Source organism: Colobus angolensis, unplaced genomic scaffold (genome assembly GCF_000951035.1).
Source record: "Colobus angolensis palliatus isolate OR3802 unplaced genomic scaffold, Cang.pa_1.0 Scaffold287, whole genome shotgun sequence".
Lineage (NCBI taxonomy): Eukaryota > Metazoa > Chordata > Mammalia > Primates > Cercopithecidae > Colobus > Colobus angolensis.
Window position 1 is genome coordinate 1 of NW_012116121.1, and position 17684 is coordinate 17684.

The following is a 17684-nucleotide window of genomic DNA, read 5'->3' on the forward strand; positions in this document are numbered from 1 at the left end:
ATTCAGGTGAATATGTAAATTCTAAGTATCTTTTTTGAGATAATTGTAATTATAGATGGAATATCCATGTCTTCAGAATGGGAAACAAGCAAATTAATATTTATTTTTATATTCAAATTAATGTTTCATCCTCTGTATGCCAGAGTAAGCAGGAATTCATGCTTTCTTAATCATTTGATCTTGTCTAACTCTTGTATTGAATTGTCCAGAAAACTGGGGACTTGCACAGCCCCAGAGACAAGCCACAGTTTAAAGCCATAGTGTTCCTAACATCTGATTCCATGGATTCCACTCCGTGACACAGTGTCACTGTGAAAAACATCGAACACCAACAACTGGGTTTTGCCTGCAGCCTCTCGTGTTGATCTACAGTGTTTCTGCAGGAAACTGTGAAGGATGTAGAGGCATCTCCATCACCAGTCTTGGGCTGGGCATGGTGGCTCTGTGCCCATGCAGTGAGCTTCTCCATGTAGCAGGAGTTTCTTTATAAGTGCTAGCGCCTGTCCCTGAACAAAAGACCATGGTTCCTAGAGAGAAGATGCTCTCTTTCAGCACTCTGTGTGGGTATGAGGTTCCCATTGTGGGTCTGGTGTTTAATCCTTGCATGTGGAAAAATCCATGAGTAAACTCACCAACCTAGGATAGCTGGTATCTTAATCCCTTCGAGCTGCTGTAAAATTAAGTGACTTATAAATAACATGAACTATTTTTCACAGTTTTGGAAGCTAGGACATCCAAGATCAAGGTACCAGCAGATTCAGAGGCCGGTGAGGGCCCATTTCCCGGTTAATGGATGACCATCTTTCCCTGTATCCTCACAGGGTGAAACCGGCAAGGGTCTCCTTTATAAGAAACACTGATCCCATTCATGAGGGCTCCACTCTTGTGACCTGATCACCTCTCCAATGGCTCCCGCCTAGGATCATCACCTGCTGAGGTGGGGCTTTGATATGTGAATTTGAGGAAACATAAACATTCAGACCACAACATCTGGACTGGTCAAGAAGAGCTCGTGTTCACATGCCCCCATGTCTCCCAGAAATGTTTGAACTCTACATCAAGCACTATGTAAGACACAGCCCAAGCGAAGTCTCAACAGAAAATTGTCCTGCCACAAAATCACTCATGAAAAGAGTCACTACTTTCCCCTACATATGTACACAACTTAAGGAGACATTTCAACGTTCTTGCTTAGGAAAGAATAAGGAGAATCTGATTTACATCAGGTGGCTTCTCCTACACTAGGAGAAGTTAGCAACTTTCAAATAGAAACCACACAAAGTTAAGCTAGAAGTGCCTGACCAGAATTTGCAGTGTTTCCAGTCCCAAACTCATGCCTTTGAATTCAATATTTCCTTAAATAAATTTACATTCTCAGCATTTATTGTTTTGGGAAAACTGAATCTAAATTCCACTGTCCTTTTCAATGAGTAGTTTGTGGATATTAATATTTTGTTCAATTTGAACTGAAATTTACATTTTTATACCTAAAGAAATTATTTGCATTAATAAAAACACAGTGACAAATTCCTGCTTATACAGATACACTCACGTATACTGAAGACATATGCGATTCTATTCACGCTGGGCCGCTCAAAAGATGGGCTATATATAAAAATCCATATACAACCAGGCAGTGCTCACATTTAATAAAACTCGATATGTGGCAACAAGCAAATCAAAGAAGTTATTTGAGTTTTTGCATTTTTGTTTGGCTGAAACATCCTTGCAATGCACTAATTTGTAGTTTTATTGTCTTTTAAATTCCAGATATGAAGCAATACTTAAGTTTTAAACATTAGTAATATACAACAAATAAGCCATACAACATATTTCCTGATAGATTCAATAGGAATGGTGTTTGGACAAAAAGAAAGATATTTGAAAATGGGTAATATTTTGTCACAATATCTCATGCTCGATTTGTGTATGAAAACTTATTTTCTGCATACTCAAACATGCATTCCACTTTACAGCAAAAAGGCGTATCTACATTGATATCTTGATCTCATTCAATCAGTAAATATTTGTCATGTCTATTTAAAATATTGCTACCATCCTACATAAACCAGAAAATCAAGATAAAATTCATTTGAAGGTGAAAGGGAAATAGCTGAAATGCCGACAAAGGGTACTTAGCTCTCGGAGTTGACAATGGTTATAATGACAATTATTATAAATCAAAAGTTTCCCTTTAATACGGCTATTAGAAATATGGAAACAAATAAAACATTTAACAAAGATAAATGATGCAATCTATGATTGATTCTATATTTTTCACTTCTTGAATATGGCACACATGTGATTAGATATTTCTAAATATTTAGACATGAATTTTGACTTTGATTTTTTACCAAAAACACAAAATGCAATCACTTTTGTGATGTTTCTAAAGCAAAGGATTATGATTAATTATATACTGATATTTTATTTTAAATATATTTATTTAAATGTCATTTAAAACAGTTATAAGATTATCATTCAATAATCAAAATTTTGTTTATTTGAATGAATAGAAAATTCATGTTTATACTGAGATTACACTGAGAAAAACATCTGAAAAAACAGAAGTGGTAATTCTAATATTTTAACACATAATTTTAATGTTGTAAAATAATTGCTGATTTGCGATCTGGTTTTCTGCTTTTGGTTGACTATCTCAAACTAGAACATTTTTATTGTGTTTTTCTTCAGTTCTCCAGTTTAATCACTGTTATTTTTAAAATTAGATATAGTGTCTTTTATATGAAGTCTTATTGGTTCAGGGCCAATTGATCTGCCTACATACCAGAACCAAAAGAATAGAATTCAACAAAATTTAAAACAACAATATCAAGAATCAGTAACTTTTCTTTCTCCATCTGATTTCAGAAAGTTTTCCTGAACTTCAGACCTTGGCATCTGTGGCATTGCAAGCACCTTGCTGAGAGTGTCACTCACTGTGTCTATCACATTGTAAGAGTGGGTTACAAAAATATTCTGATGGAAGGTTTGTGATTATATGATAGCCAAACAGTGAGAGAGAAGTAAGGTATTGGTTACCAAATGTTTCAGACTTATGGAAATAGATAAATGAGGCAGAAGAGGGGAAGCAGGGTCTTAGTGACAAACCCTGCTTGCTGTTCAGGTCTTCTTCACCTTGGCCTGGAATGTCTTTGAGTATTCTGATTATTTTGAATTTAGCATGTTTAAATAGGTATACTTTTTCCACTTGATAGTTTATTGCTTATATTAATCTATGAAAAGGAGATTGTCTGTTCTGAAAAATAATGATGTGTGAATGTGAAGTGAGATGTAGAATTTTGCCAGGATTTTAATTCAGAAGTCACAATAAAGTACACATAGAATTTTCTGAAAATTACATTAAAAATCATTTCCTCCAAATATCTATATGTAAAATCATAGGGATATATATACCAAAACATGTTTTCACTTCCTAAAACATCTTAAGGCATCATTATTGATAATAGAAGGTTAAAATAAATGAAGAAATTTCATGATATGTATCTATATCTGTCTATCTATCAACCATCTATCTCTGTTTGTAATAGGAAATAACTACATAAAATATTTGAACTCATCAATATTAGATATACTAGAGAAATAAAGAAATTAGAAATAGTACAGAGAGTGATTCTGGTGGTTCAGAAGCCACACTGACTAGCGATACTTTATATGAAAAAATAACAAAATAATATTTTACTTTTATCCTGTTTTATGCTCTGAAGTTGGAAGAAATATCATACCCAATAACTAACGTGATAATCTTCATAAATAATTAATTAATTTTTTTTCAGGCAGAGTCTCACTCTGTCGCCCAGGCTGGAGTGCAGTGGCATGATCTCGGCTCACTGCAACCTCGGCCTCCCAAGTTCAAGCAATTCTCCTGCTTCAGCCTCCAGAGTAGCTGGGGCTACAGGAGCACACCATCATGCTCAGCTAATTTTTGTTAGGACTATCATGCAGTTTGTACTTTTTAACTCTGAGTAATTGGCCAAAATTAATTTAAAGGAACCATGTTTTCTGTACATACATATTCCTCCTAGATAGAACATCACCGATTATTTTGTCCTGACAACAACGACTATGTTCCCTTTATGTTAGATGCAGCACGGTGATCTTAATGACTTTCTCAGGAAAACACACGACTTTTCAGATGGTTTGAGTAAATACTCAACATTCAATATATTAATACTTACAGATAATGTTTAACAAGGGGCAATCTTGTTCTTGCAGGGCAAAGGCACAATGTAGTCTGCATCAGTATGTGGGGAAAAATGTGCATGGTTGGAACAAATATCATTCTTTAATAATGTCAAGGATCATCCTCCCATATTATAGTTAAACTGATTCTCTGAATTTTCTTTCAGGTGTAGTTGAATACTATAACCATGTTTTCAGATTAAGCAATAACTGCCTTATTCCAGACAGTAAAATGAGAAATGTAAAATGGCAACAATACCAAAGACAACAGTTGATCTATTCTACAGCAGATGATTCTATAATGCCTATTTTAAATGCTAGGATATTTTCCTATTTATATACAAGAATGAATACTGGCAAATATTTGATGTAATGGCTTTCCATATTTCTAGTAAGAAATTATTGAAACTAGTACCTATGGTAGAATTATCATATTATTTCATATAACCTGGTTCTAGCTTATTTAGTGGCCCTAGCAGAATATTCTTCTTTGGAATTTACAAATCTCTGTTTAAGAAAGTTATATCTGAGTGTTTGGGGCAGTCTATATTCCTTAAATGACTTACTAAGTCTTTTCTGGTTGGTAATTTGAACAGGGAAGCTCAACCACTATTTCCCATTTTTTCAAGTATCATTTTCTAGAATTCTAACACAACATTTCCATATGTTTGCTGGGATTCACAGCTTGTCAAATTGTTACATTTTCTCCATCTTTGCTAGTTCACCTGACCAATAAAATGTAAAAAATGAGTCTTCATGTATTTAATAACTGCCAATATATTCTGAAATTGAAATGCAGAATATATTCTATACCTTGCAAGTTCCTTGGTTAATTTGAAGACTATTTTCTTAGCCTAAGACCTGTAGAAAGCAGGGACAGAGACTAAGCTTTATTACTCATACTTCGGTGGACGGTAGAACCCGAGGATAGCAAGAGTAGGGGTTATGAGGCAGAATAGCATGGGGAGCAATCCAGGTCCCACATCATTAGGCCAGTCACTGCTTCACGAGAGGCTATAGAACGTCCTGTTGTGTGTCCAGCAAGCACACCTGTGCTGCCTTCAGCATCATCTCGAGAACAGAGACACTGCCTTATGGCATGGAGCTCTATACAACGAGGAAGTGCGGAGATGAGCTAGAAATGTGGTGAATGACATTGGTCAGCCGCAGACAGTGAGACTGAAGAGACTAAACAAAGTTGGTTATCTTTAAGAATCAGCTGAGGCTGAGTGTACTAGTTCATTTTCATGCTTCTATGAAGAAATACCCGAAATTGGGTAATTTTATAAAAGAAAGACGTTTAATTGACTGACAGTTCCACATGGCTGGGGAGTCTTCAGGAAACTTACTATTGTGGGGGAAGGGGAAGTGAACATATCCTTCTTCACATGGCAGCAGGAGAGAGAAGTGCAGAGTGAAGGGGAAAAGTCCCTTACAAAACCATCATATCTCATGAGAACTCATTCAGTATCATGAAAACAGCATGGGACGACCCCTTCCATGATCGAATCACCTCCCACAAGGTGCCTCCCCAAGATACAGAAGTTACAATTCAAATTACAATTCAAGATGAGATTTGGGTGGGGACACAGAACCAAACGTATCACTGAGCAAAGCAACACAGTGGCAGGGAGCAATGTGGCCAACAGAAGCTCTGGAGGTGCCTAAGGTGGGTCTGATACAGACAACACACTAGACTTGGCACTTTGTGACCCTCACATTCCATGATCCTTTCCTAAATGCCCAGGGTATTTCAGTGTTACACTCAGCTTTTGCTCTGTGAGTTGCAACCTGGACTTTAGACACATCCATAGAAAGATTTCTCAACCTGGCTCTGTCGACATTTGGGCCTGGATGCCGTCTGTTATGGAGCTGTCCTCTATGCACTGTAGGACGTTTGCAGCATTCCTGGTCTCTATTCACCAGATGCTAGTAACTCCCCCACCCAAGTTTTGAAAATCAAAAGCATCCTCAGATATTGCATGGGCGACAAAATTGCTTCAGTTGAAAACCGTTGATTTATACAAGCTACATATTCATAGGATCTACCTATCTAGTCTCCCAGTTCCTTAGCCTACCTTTCTGAAGAGATTACCTCTATAACTGTTAAGGAGATTATACACAAGCAGGCTATAATAAACACAGTGCATTTTGGTTTTCAAGACATCTTATTCTCCTAGTTTTTCCCCTCCTCTTCCCTAAGCACTTATTCCCTGACTTTTTGATACTTCATTTTGGAGGAACCTAAGTAATAGGTGAATACAGAGGCCATGTTTACAAATCTGGCTTACTCTCCGTATGTATCAAATTATCTATGTGAGCTTAATCCCACTACTATAATCATCCCTATCTGAGTGGAGTGACACATGCATAGGTTCTGAATCAGACTGGCTAGTCATGAATCCTAACTTCACCTCTTAGAGCTGCTGGAACCGTAGGGGAGATGTTGACAATAAATGGTAAATATGCACCTTTTAAAGTTGTATCAGAACTACAGGACAAAATTAACATCATGAACGCAATATTAATATAATTGTCATGATACCTGTCATATCTTAAACAATGAATATTTCCCATTATTCTCATCTCTGTTTATATTCTGATCTCTCGCCTGCGCTTTACTCCATAAAACATCTTCATGAGATATGCTCTTATTTCTTGTGAGATCTAAATATTTACCTTCTCATTTATCTCATCAAAACAAGCCCACTTTATATTACTTTGCAAGGACATGAGTTTTTGTCTTCTCTCAGTCGAAAAAATGTTGAGATGGCTCTACTGTTATCTTCCACATCCAGTCCTCTTATTCTTTATTTAATACAATAACAACTCATATTTGGATTGTGCTTTATGGTTTTGAAAGCATTTTCAATTTGGTTCTTTCAAAATTCCAGTGACTCAGGAAGGACAAGTACATTTGTTATTAATTCAAAAGGAAAAAATGTTATTTAAGAATTATTATGAGGTAGACGTTGTTCTAGTTTCCAGACAATTAAAATAATTATCATGGCCTGTATTACTATAAAGTACCTACCTTGTTACCTTGACTCTGGGCCATTCCCTCTGTCTTATCCTTCTTCCATGTCAATTCTGGATAATTTTGTCAGAACACACTAGGGTAAAGATTTAAAATCATCCCATATGTTCATATAAGAGTTCTCCAGCTCCAGCTTTCAATGCAACTTGTATTTCCCAGTATTTTTCATAACATTTTAACTCCTAAAACTCCATTTCTATCAGGCAAGTCTGCTTACTTTCCATCACATATTCTGGGTTCATGGACCATTTTTACTCCCCCTATTTCTTCCTGAAATTCTGAATTTAGTCTTTTTGAATTGTGTAAATTCTACATATTATTTACAAGTGCAATTTGCTATGCCTATGCTAGTGTACGATAGTATTTCTTACATCTGAATTTTTTACAGTCCTGAGTTTCACACCGTTTAACATGTAATTATTCTCCAATTATTTTATATATTTTAGATCCTGCCTCTTGGGCATGCTGGTAAAACTGATAAAAGATGGAATCATATGGATGAGTACTTTTGTGCTTACACATATTTAGAATTTGATGTCTACTTATAAATATCTCCTGGACTAGCATTTGATCTTCCCAGAAATGAAGAATAATGATTTATTCCAAAGAGAAGCTATCGTAGAGGAAATTTCAAGTATGTTGGTAATCTGGGTCTTGCAGCATCTCTGAAAACATGCCATATGCCATCCACTTCTTCTAGTTAATATTCTTTCTGATCATGGTCATTTTAGACATGATTTTTTTGCCCTTCAACAAGGCTGATCACTACAAAACCACTCTCAGAAAGTACTCTCCTTATCGTCTTGGCAGAAAATCTTCTTTCTCCAGCCAAGCCAGGAGTTACATCACAACTTTCAGAAATGTGTGACTCATTTATACCTAGTGTTTGGTGTTGTCGCAGGATGTTGTCAGAGGTAAAAGATTAATATTGCATTAGAACATATAGGTATGTCTAGGGTATTTTTATAACTTGATACAAATAAAAGTGTTTTGGAGGACTGGGAAAGAAATAGATTTACAATCCTGTAGAATTGGTCCTAGCATAAACAAGTATTTTTTTATTTTATTTTCCTGTCTATGAGAATCATACCTGGTTTTGCATGTTATTCTCAGGAAAAGATTGGAAATGACAGTGGCAGTTAACAATTGCTGTGAGTGTAATTCCAGTTTTCACTTGTGGTATTCTTTTTCATCAGTACAAAGCATTTTGGCTTCCAGGTCAATTTCACCTTTTTATTACGTACAGTCCATTGAAATATACAAAAGGACATCTGTGTCAATCAGTTTTATAAACACAAAGATGCCTTATTTTCTGTTTTTGACAAGAAATTTGAAAGATTTCTCCACTCTGAAAGTTTGTCTCTTCTAATAAAATATGCATAAGTTATATAAGGTGAGCTTGAGTGTTATTAAAATGAATGACTACATATTTAGAGATTTTTCAGGACACTTTAAAAATTGAATTATGGATTGTTTTAAGTTTAAAATTGAAACATTTATTTCAGAATTATGTGGCTGAGGGGACTTCCTGAGTGGTTTCCAAGAATGACACCTCACCATGGATTTTGGCACCTGTGAAGTCAATTTCTATGGCCTCTTCCTATGGTTCGTCGGAACACCAAACCCAAATTTCTTGATCATTTCCTCTTTCTGTTTTTAAACATAAATATCAAAACTCAGATTCAGATTCAAAAGAAGTAAGCAGATGTGGAGGAAGGTGAAACAGTTTCTCTTTTAGCTAGGGAGCCAAACGTGAGTCTCTGAGTAAAAAGCAAATGGAAGCTGAATCTGCAGCAGCAGCAGGATTAATCTATGGACTCTTCTCACTGGGCAGCATCTTAAATTGAAAGTGTTCTCAGGTCACCAGGTTAATGAGTCTTATTTACAGGAAGTAATTTAAGTAGCGACTTAACTTCCACATCATGCAGAACTGTGCCTTGACCTACAAAGGAAATAAATAAGAGTTGTCTAGGTTTTTGGGGTTACAATGTATGTCCTGTGAACTCATCAAAAGAGCTGGGAGATGAGTAATTATTTCTTCCTCAGTGAACAAGAGGAATAGGAGCCAGCCAGGTAAACCTACACAGAAAGGAAAATAACATTCTTGAATGGCCAACTGCCGCTGGTACAATAGCATGTGTTAACCACCGAGGCAAAAATGGATTTTGTGACTATGACATCTGAACCACTGGTTGTAAAGTGAAAAATCCATTAACCAGCTAAACGTTCTATTTGAGAGCTAAAGAAGATTGCAAAATCAGAAGGCTGAGGGTGCTTTCCACTTTGGGAGGCTGTTGAGTAGTTGTGATCCCTGACCAATGACTTCTAAGAAAAAGAAGAGAATAAATAATCGGTATGACAGTGGCAGATCTTCCGGTTCCAGCTCTGGAACTTCTTGGCAGCTATGATGAGCATGCTATCTGCCAACTATTCCATAATATGAGGTGTCACTGGCAGCAGTGAAGGGGACATGGCAATTAACAATTGTCTTTCTGTCATTTGAGTGACAAGGTGAAATTTCTAAAAATTACATGAAGATAGTTCAATATTAAGCATATAAGTTATTTGGTGGCTTCTCAGTTCTCAAAAATTGACTAACTGATCATTTAAAAGTGATGGCAAATATTCTCAATAAATTATATTTTTACTAATTGAGCTAAGTTCCTTGTTTTGCATGTGATGTAACCTAGAATAATATTATTTCCTCATTTGTCTCACAAGTAACTTTTCTTCACTGTTATACTCTCAAAACTTCATGTAAGCACTATCTTCTCTGTGAAAGCTTGCCTAACTCCCACTCCCTGTACCCCTAAACAGAATAAGATGGTTTTCCTTGTCCTTCATCTGCTTGTAGGGTGTCTGCCTGTTAATAGAATTTATTATAATATATTTCTCTAAATTTGTTTGTTTCCTCTTTTGGTCAAGAACTTTCTCTGTGCAAGTTTGTTGCACAAATGTTGAAGGGATAAACCCTGGTGCCTAGCAGACAATTTTTTAAATCAATGAGCCTTTTTGTTGAATAAACAATTTCCTTGTAATCCTATATTTTCTCAACAGCTTGGGTTTACATTTTACTACTCTAAATTCTGATTTTTATATAAGGGGTCATATTCTCAGAAATGTGGTGTGTGTGTGTGTGTGTGTGTGTGCATTCGTATACATGTGTATGCACCAAAGTAACTCTTCCCTACATCCTTCGCTGCAAGTCTAGGATAGTCAAACCAATATTTCTGAGTGTACAACTCCAATATGGAAGTGAAAAGCATGTCGGACTTAGATTTCAACAGTTTGGGAATTATATTTAACTTTCTTCATTCACTAGACATATAAATCTGCAAAACATCTGAATTGGTCTAAATGTCCATTTCTTCACGTGGAAACTGGTGAGTAGCTGTGATCCCACAAAGCAGCGCCCATCTGGAAGAGTTCCTGTGATCATAAGTCATAAGATTTTTTTTTCTAAAAATTCTTGATAAAGTGAATCGTATCAAAATGATTTTTTTCAGTCACGATCCTTTAGACATACTTTTTTAAGCAACAAAAGAACTACATTTTAATTAGCATTTTTATTCCTATGTCTCCCATTATACTGAGAACTTCTCAAGGACACATACTTTGTTTTACTAACATTGTAACCCTATGTAACACACAATAGGTGCTTTAAAAATGTGTTGATTAAAGGACGCATTCAGGACTAAAGAGAACATAGACAAAGAAACAACATAGAGATCATAGAGAATATTTGGGGGCTGGGGGAGGCAGAATGCTGCGTTCCATAGTGGATTGTGCTGTTGAAGTTTCTGGCCACCGCTCTGTAGTCGTGTCTTCCCTTGGACACGCTGAGCAGTCTAAGAAAAGGAAGTCGTTATTCTTTAAATGCACAGATGCTCATTGCCTGTGTCTATGAAGACAGCAGTGTGACCACTGTCAAGTTTGAAGACCAACCCAAAAGGAATATCTGTTTAATTTCCAGTCTAACTAATTCTGTTAAATTTGGGTATAGGATTCGTGGTTTAGCAAAATATATAATTAGTCGCATAACTTAATTAGTAAAGTGCTTTTAATTACTCCTTTCAAGCTTGTGGTGCCCTGTATTATATTTTGTGTGCATTTTGGAAGCAGCTTTGGAAAGGAGTAATTAGACAATGAAAAATTGTTTTTCATAAATTAAACTCCTTAGATCAAAAGGTTTGGTAACAGCTGGGGAAACAGTTGTGATGAGGAGATAAAGTGAGATTTGACTAGAAAGAGGTGCTAAAAGAAAACAGAAATAACAGAAGTTTAGCTCGTAAGAAATAATTGAGGAAGTAGGTCAATGTGAGGATGTGGATCACAGACCTTATTTCTACACTTTAACGCTAAGAATATCACTAAAGGAGAGAGAAGATATCTCGACAATAATAAAAATCTTCAGATTAGGTAACCTCTTATAAACTCATACCCAGATACTGGACTCTACACTTCAAATTTTACTTAATTATTTGAAAGTCTGCATTCCAACTGTTATTTCTGAATTTGACTATATATAATCTATATATTTATAGTCTAATTTTCTCAAGTAATTACTTAACATCATCATATGTAGGAGACTACAATTTAAGTATGTTAGGAATAAAGCAATAGATAACAACACAGTGTTCCAATCCTAAAGTAGTTACCAAATTAACAGAAAGAAAGATAATCACAGGATTCACTACGAGGCTAAGTGTACTTTTGATGCAAAGTGGTATTTATTGTAGTGGTTCCCAAACTAGCTGATCTTAAGAATCAACTAGGCAGATTACAAAAGATATAAATTTCTCTTGTCACACTAGAGATGTGCTGAAATTTTATAGAAAAGTAGACATTAAGACATAAGTAAACTTTAGAAAAGCAAAAATTGGCCATAAGAGTATGTGGTGGAGTCATAAAAAATTGCAAATCCTTTTTGCAAGATGGTGACTAATAATTACTGATGACAAAATGTAGTGAAGTGAGGGCATTCATGATGAAAATAAAAAGGTCATAAAAACATGGATATGTTCATCCCTAGATAATTAGAATCTTAGACAATATGGAACCATCAATATCTTGGGGACAGCGAGATATTGGGGAAGGACTATCTGTTAGCAAAGACATAACAATGGTGTCGACAACAGATAGGAGAATCAGATTGACTGGAAAAAGCTTGCATAACTTTTTAATAACAATTCAGATGAATAAAATGGGGGCTGTGTGAAAGGACATTATAGAAGGGATTCTGAGGAAGAGTGGCAGGGATGGTTTGAGCTTTCTGGGATGGAATTTTAGATTAATGCATTAAGTCAACTGAGACAGGGACATAGAAGGACAATAAAGTGTTCATATTTGGTCATTTTACATGTATATAATATTCACATGGACATATGCAGCAAAAAGCCGTAAATGTTTGTTAGAAGTTAAAGAGAAAAGTGAAAACTTGACATATAAATTTGAGCATCATTTGAAGATGTGAGATGAAGCACAGACAGCAAATGAGATCAGTGGTAGAGATCAGAAATAATATCAAACAAGTGAGAAATGGGGAAAAAATTGAGTTAGAGGAAGAAGAGAATAGATGGTCAAGAAGGTAAAAAGGATCATCAGAAGTATGTAAGCGCATTTACTACAAAGCATGATGATAAAGAAAGGTGCTATGAAAAAATTAAAGGAATAAAGAGTAAGAAGACATAGGATTTGTTACTTAAGAGGAAAATGAAATTCTGTGCTGATAGTAAATGTCAGATGCTTTTGCCTACTCAGAATCCAGCCCTCCTTCTTCAGGTTCTACCTTGCTGGTATTTCTTTGGATAAGTAGCCTTTTTTTTCAAAGTGCCTCTGACAATACTTTCAACACAGCTATTAAATGCTGGACGTATATTCAAAAGTTAGAAAATCAAAATCTTTCAAAACATGACTCCTCAGTGAAAGAAACTAAAAATGATGAGAGACGATTCATCTTTAGAAAGATCCCATGTGATACGGTTTGGCTGTGTCCCCACCCAAATCTCATATTAAATTGTAGTTCCCACAATCCCCACATGTGGTCAGAGGGAACTGGTCAGAGGGAACTGAATCATGGGGGCAGTTTCCCCTATACTGTTCTCAGGATAGCGAGTAAGTTCTCATGAGATTTGATGGTATTATAAGGGGCTTCCCCCTTTGCTCAGTTTTCATTCTTCTCTTTTCTGCTGCCATATGAAGAAGGATGTGTTTGCTTCCCCTTGTGCTACGACTGTAAGTTTCCTGATGTCTCCTCAGCCCTGTGGAACTGAGTCAATTAAACCTTTCTTTTATAAACTACCCAGTCTCAGGTGTTTCTTTGTGGCAGCATGAGAACAAACTAGTACACCATGCAAACACTGTGTATTAGCTCCCAAACTGCTGTTTTCCTGCCATTTTGAGGCTTCCTCCTTTGACACATGGCCACCTATCTCATTTTCTGCCAGTAAATGCTTCTTTTGCTTAAGTTACTCAGATTTAGTTTCTGTTGCTTGCAGTCACAAAATTCTAAGTGACATAGAAATTAACATAAGTAAGAATTAACACAGAACGGGACAAAGATACTGAAATGTTTTAATCTATGTAGGTGAAAAAGGAATAAGAATCACTCTTTGTTGATCTAGAAGTTGGTTTATGCCCTATGTATTTTAAGATGGCTTTTAGGAGCCGGGCATGGTGGTTCATGCCTGTAATCCCAGTACTTTGGGAGGCTGAGACAGGTGGATCACAAGGTCAGGAGATCGAGACCATGCTGGCTAACATGGTGAAGCCCTGTCTCTACTAAAAAATACAAAAAAATTAGCTGGGAGTGGTGGCGAACGCCTGTAGTCCCAGCTACTTGGGAGGCTGAGGCAGGAGAAGGGCGTTAACCCGGGAGGCGGAGCTTGCAGTGAGCCGAGATGGCACCACTGTGCTCCAGCCTGGGTGACAGCGTGGGACCCCAACTCAAAAAAAAAAATGGCTTTTAGGATCTTAGAAAAATTCAACACGTGGAACCAGGTTGGTCACTTATTGTAACTTCAGAAAGGTCCAATCTCAAAGAGACATTTGTTTAAACCCGACCAGTCTGGTAACAAATGCAGAAAGGAAATGTTACTCTGGAGACATATTTTGGTAAAGAAAGGGATGCTAATTTTGGTCCAAGGATTACTTGTTTGCTCTTAAGTACAGAGAGAGAAGACATGAATATACTTGTATATTTAAAGAAGGAAGCCTTGGAAAGGAAAAGCCCAATGAGAGATGAGCGAAAATAAAACCAGCGACCTGCAAAGTCAGAAGGAAATGAGGGAAAAAAGGGTCACATGCTCATTCAATAGGCATTTACAAGGACCAGGGATCACTTAGAGTGAAATTGAGGGAGCTCATCATCTCCATCAGTCCTCACTACCAACTCTACTAACAAGATGTTTTAAAAACAGTGTGTTTGATAATCCCCTGTATTTTCTGCCTTCACAAACAGTATCCATTATTAGGTCTACGTAGCAGATTTGCAGCCGCTACTACTGAGTGCTGTGTGTGAGGTTATGTGGCCATGATAAAGTCCAGATAAACTCTTGCCCTCACAGAGCTTCGGGTGGTAAGAAGTGAGGAGGAGTGTGTACTAAAAAAACAAAAACAAAAACAAAAAACACACATAAGGAGTCTCCTTGCCCTCTGGTGTGGTAAAGTATCCAACCAGGTTTTCAAGGGAAATCAAAAACTGATTGGAATCTAAATGACTCTAAATGACAAAATATAATAACTTTGCTGTTTTCTGAATATAGCAAGCTCATATAAAAAGACTAAATAATTTAAAGAACATGATATAATCAGGTATGACACTAAAACTGGAAAGTTAATTTTATTGGAAAACATTAAATCAAAATTTTTTCAGTGTAATGAAATGTTATGCTTATCCTTAGACATGTCATTTAGCAGGTATAAATAGAATTTCCTCTCTACAGACAGCTATTCCTTGGCATAAAGTGATCAAATTCTATGTAGCTCTATATTATTTTTCCCTTTGTCTATTTTATTTCATATTTTATGTACTTACTATTATGTATGATTTTTATATTATTTTACTTTTGATTACTCAAACTTGACTTTAAGAATAGAGATGAAATCTCAGTTTTTATTTCGTGTTTAATAAATGCACTTAAAACCCATTTCCAGGCTGGGATTTTAAATTTTATGTAGGTACTTGTAATTTCTTTGTTTTGAAGTCCTATATGAATACATTTATTTAGTGTACTGGTTAATTCTCTTTTTCTAGTCAGGCTTCAATATTTTTAACATTTGCTTTTTTAAGTGTTTAGTATCTCATGGATTTATGTAAACTTTTGTATACTTTTTTATCTTTCAAAGAATGTCATGTTAGTTATTTTACTGAAAAGAGCAACAGCTTTGGAGCTAAAGAGACATGGATTACTTTTCTGTCTTTAACCCTTACTGGAGGATCCTACAGAATGATACTTAAGTTGTCTCAACTTTAGTTTCCTAAACTCCCATCCAGTAATATTTTTTCTTCCCTAAAATGGTTTGACACTTTAAGCATAAATTAAACATTTGCACATCTAGTTGAGAAATTCAACTTTGGAGAAGATCATCTGCAGAGATGAAAACATTGATACATCATAAGTGTGTGCAAATACGTTTGCTTCAAATCTTTTCAATAACAGGAAGTAGGAAAAAATGTAAATGCTCATCAACCATAGAATGACTGAAAAATACTCTTCATCTTCTTGATGTAATTATAACAGACACTTATGCTGTTAAAAGCAATTAGTCCTCTAGTAATGACACAGAAGGATATGCATAACACATTGGAGTAAAAACGGTAAAAGAAAGCCATTATGAAATAATTGCTCATTGCAAAAATCAAAGCAATGAATGCGTTGATGGGCTGAGGCACGTGCACTGAGGGAGTGTAGTGAAGTCCTTGGAGCCTGATGCCGGAGGGGCCAGGGCCTCATGGTGATCCCAGAGAGGCCATAGTCCTCTTACAGAGGTCACAGCAGTCCCAAGAGGTCACAGGCTTCCCATAGAGGTCACAACAGTCCCACTGATATCATGGCCGTCCCACAGAGGTCACTGTGCTCACTTTCAGAGTCACAAGGATGCAGCTTCCCTTAGGTGTGGGGCAGGAAAGACACATGAAGCCCAGGGCTCCAGGGCGCTGATTTCTGATTATATGAATTGGATGTCCAGTAACAGTTTAAACAAATATTGGGGATCACCACAAACTTTTCATCTGATTTTGAATTTTATCAGAGATGAGGTTATTAAACATTTAACATCTCCCTGCAACCTACCGTCACATCAAAACACACAAGAAATTATATTTTATTTCAAGATGATCAAGAATCATGGTCTACTGCTAGCTCTTCAAACTGTACAAATCCACTTGGTAAAAATGCCCATCCTTTGTTCTAAGCTTCCCCTTGGCTCAGACTGGTGAATACATTGTCATCACACCAAGTCGGCACACAGACGTGACTCTAGGAGCACCTGCCATGGTGTTCCCATTAAGGACCTGGGGAGTTGACTCATGTGGAGAAGGAAAAAAAAAGTGAAGGCTGGGCCAGGCGCAGTGGCTCATGGACCACCTGAGGTCAGGAGTTCGAGACCAACCTGGGCAACATTGTGAAACCCCGTCTCTACTAAAAACACAAAAAATTAGCTGCGTGTGGTGGTGTGTGTCTGTAATTCCATTTACTTGGGAGGTGGAGACAGGAGAATTGCTTGGACCCAGAGGCAGAAGTTGCAGTGAGCCGAGATCGCGCCACTGCGCTCCAGCCTGGGTGACAGAGAGAGACTCCGTCTCACACAATAAATAAATAAATAAATAAGTTTGAGTGAATCTCCAATTGTATTTTTATAATCTCATGCATAAAATATAGCCAATGGCCTTTATTTCTCTTAAAAGAGTCCTTTAAACTCTAATATTTTGACAATGCAATGTCTTATTTTGTTTTCTTTCAGCATGTGATTTGATCCAAAGGATATAAAAGCATGAATCCAAGCAATAACCCCAGTTTCTAGAACAAGGCTAATACCATTAACAAAGCTATAGATCTGTAGCTGATCAATTGAATGTTGTATCTTTCTTGTGCTGAGCTAAGCCAAAGAGAGAATCAGGATCAGAAGATGATAATATGAGGCTGAACTGAAAGGCAAGAGTAAATTATCTCAGTTGCAAAGGGAATGGATCCAGATATGAGAGTATAAGCTGATTATTATACTTAGTTAGAACCAAGGCATTAAAATAAAACAGTAGGAGCCCCCACCACAACTGCCATAGCTAAGGGGATGCAAAAACAGGTGTCCTTGTTTAAGGATATGCGTGCACACCATGTGAATATTCCATATGGAAATCAGATTGTAATGGCCATTTGGCATTTGTTAAACGTAATCAAGAGTAAGGTAATTTTTTTAAAATTTTGATTGTGAGCCAAATACTTCA